This window comes from Myotis lucifugus, unplaced genomic scaffold (genome assembly GCF_000147115.1).
Source record: "Myotis lucifugus unplaced genomic scaffold, Myoluc2.0 scaffold_2237, whole genome shotgun sequence".
NCBI classification, from domain to species: domain Eukaryota; kingdom Metazoa; phylum Chordata; class Mammalia; order Chiroptera; family Vespertilionidae; genus Myotis; species Myotis lucifugus.
This window is the reverse complement of record NW_005873285.1, coordinates 1645-4925: the sequence shown is the minus strand read 5'-3', so window position 1 is coordinate 4925 and position 3281 is coordinate 1645.

Below are 3281 nucleotides of genomic sequence, written 5' to 3'. Positions count from 1 at the left end.
GAGTTGGGTGTTAATAGTTAAACAGTTGGCATATGAAAACGCGAACACTGCCTGCCAAGCTGCACTGCGGCCCTATCAAAGAAAGGGGACTCTCTCAGATTATATCCGCATTAGTGCAGATATTGGTCCCTCATATATACAAGGAGTTGCCATTGCAGCTGCATTAAAGGGAACCACCATTGAAGGAATTCTTCAGCAACAATTTAGCACAGGGAAAAGTCCAACATACAAGTGTTACACTTGTGGAGGAACAGGACACATGGCAAAACGGTGTCCTTCTAATAAAGGGGTTAATAAAGGAAATGGCAGAGGTCCCAAACCACCTGGACTATGCCCTAAATATAAAAAAGGAAAACATTGGGCAAATGAGTGTAAATCTAAGACAGATATCCAGGTGAAAGGGCGAGGGCTATGCCCTCCCCTCCATCTTGCGTGTATCCTCCATGTTGGGGCCATGTGTGGCCTTCTTCCCGGAAGTCCAGGCCCCTGCTGGCCACGCCCGGGATTTTAAACTAACCAATGACAATCAAGGGAAGTGCGTGCCATAGATATGACCACATCCTGTGTAACAAGACCCGGCTTGAGCCTGGCCAATTGGCAGGGCCCACAATCCCCTCGCTCCACCCCCCTATTAAAACCCGGTGTTTTCCCACGCGAGGGCACTCTGTTCTGGTCGCTGGGCCGGCCGGGAGCAGAGTCAGGTTGGCTAACCCCAAATAAAAGGACCTTCTGCTTTTGCATCGAACTGGCTCCCAGTGTGGTACTTCGGGGAATTTGGAATCTGGGCAAAACATTTGGGGGCTCGTCCGCGATCCTCAAACCCCATTCAGGGACTCCCAGCTCAGAGGACTTGGCTGACCGCGGTATGTGTCATTTATGTTTGTATCTGTTTGTTTCTGTGCTGTGTGAGCTCACTTCTGAAATCTGTATTCGCCCGCATTGATCGTGGACGCACATGGGGATCAAGGGCGGGAGGAGTCGGGGGACGCCTCGACCCTCCATCTGTAGGGGTGTAATATTGCTTCTGCGGAGTCGGAAGGTCTGTAGAAACCCCAATCTGAGACGGGCAGGTCGCACCCGCTGGTTGGTGCGCAGCCACTGGGTGGCGAGCAGCCATCGTTTTCGGTTTACAGGCGGTTCGCTCCTGCTTCAGTTTTCGCTTCCATGGAGTTGGAAGGCTGTATTTTCGGGCCCATTTAGTTTTCTGTGTTTGTATGTTTCTTTCTGTGAACTTACTGGACGGACGTTATGGAATGGACTCAGACTGCTCCTTTGGGTATTGTGATTGATCAGTTCAAGGAGATTGCGGGAGGCTTTAGAGCTCCCTCAGGAATTGGAAAGTTGTTAGAAATTGAATGGATTGTTTAAACTCTGAATGAATGTCTGGTGAAAGTATGTGAGTGTGGAGGGATGGGGCCTGCCTTCTCCCCTCCTTTGTGTGGCTACAGGATTTCAGTCAGGTGGGCATCTGAGTAAGGACCTGTGAAAACAGGTCACACCGTCCCCAGGTAAATGCATCTGAAATTTCTGTGCACGTGTGAGAAGAAAAGCTGGCTTAGAACTAATGTGCGCACCATCCGATTTTGGATAGAATTTTAAGCTGGAAGCTCCTTGCAAATGTGCAGAAAAAGATGCTAGCTAAATTCTAGCGGCAGGATTGGCATTTCCATGATAACAATTTTTCCATGGGAAAAAAAAGATGGTCCTTTGTTAATTAAGAAAGCTTTTCTTGATGGAGGAAGGAGATGGTCTCCTCCTGCCTGCAGCAAAATCTTAAAGAACATGGTCAATTTACATCTGAAAAGACCAGGTAGGCCAGAATCTGTTTGCAGGGCTCAAATGTGGTTTTTCAGAGCCCATTGGAAGTAAAAAGTAGTTTACTCTAATTTGCCTCATGAAAAATCTAAAGAACAAAATTAAATATATTTGGTTGACTGAATATTTAACTTGCCAGCTAAAAGTTTAAGGTCTTTTTTCTTGCCGTTGGGAAATTTGAAGCTCTCAGTTTCCCCAGGCAGAAAAAAAAGCATGGTTTAATGTTAATTTGCATTTATAGTTAGTCAAAAAACTGCCAATATTTGACTTGTGGGCTCTGAAGGTTTTAAGTGCAAATTGAATCGGAAGAAATTAATATCTAATGTATAACTTGTTGTCAAAATATGTTACCCATTGGTCTGATTAAAAAAGGGGATTAATTTTAAGATCTCAACTGAATTTTTAATACAAAAACCAGTTTAAATTTAATTAATATTCTTTAAGATAATTATAAAAGGTATAAACAGTTAATGAAATTTACAATATAATGTTGACCATCTATCTTTTAGGGATTTTGGTTTGCTCTTCCCTTGTTTATTGTGAGAATAAAGAAATCATCTTTTCTGTCAGAGAACAGTTTAGACAGCCACAATGTTGAGCTGCGTGACTTGGCAGCCGCAATTTTGGCCGCATGGCCTGCCGCTCCCCTGGGGGCCACCATCTTGGAACAGCAAAGGCCCCTCCCTCTGATTTAGTCAGGGGTGGAGTTTTAAGGCGGAGTTTTGCTGCAGAAATGTGGATGGGTCAGGAAGTGTGTTTGCTACTTGAATTTATTTTTAAGCTAATCTCTTAAATCTAGAAAACCCTGCTTTCCTTAAACTAAAGACAATTAAAGGTTATGGCAAAGTCTTTAAAAGGAACTGATAGCAGTAATCCAATTTCTAAAGTACGATTATTTCAGGTAGAAACTGCTTTCTGTAAATTGATCTGTCCTTATTGCTTAAATATATATAACTAGTGAAATTTCTGTGTCTCTTAAAAATTTTGAATGTATTACTAATCTGAGAAATGTTCATTATTTACATGACACCTAAAAATTAAGGCCAAGAGTTCTAACTGGAAAGCATGGCTTTGATGTGATGGAAAAATAAAATAAAATGTTGAATAAATGATAGGCCAGTGAGCTGGGACTGGTCACTGGTGGATTGTGAGAAGAACTGGACATGGCCTAACTTCTCCTTCCTTGGTACCCCTGAAACGTCAGAGGGTACTTCTGGCCTTGGTTTTCTTGGGTTTTGGTTTTGGATTTGTTTGTTTATTTGTTTGTGATTAGTGCCATTTCTATCTGGATAAGACATAGGTCAAGGACTTGTTCACTGAAAGAATGTAAGTGTAAATATTTATTTAATATTTGTATATCTACTTGTGCTGGGGTCCAACCCCAGCAGGTCCAGGGATCCCCAAAGGTGTGGACGGAGTCGGCGAAGAAGGAATGACATGATGACAGCGTTCAGTTGATCAGCATA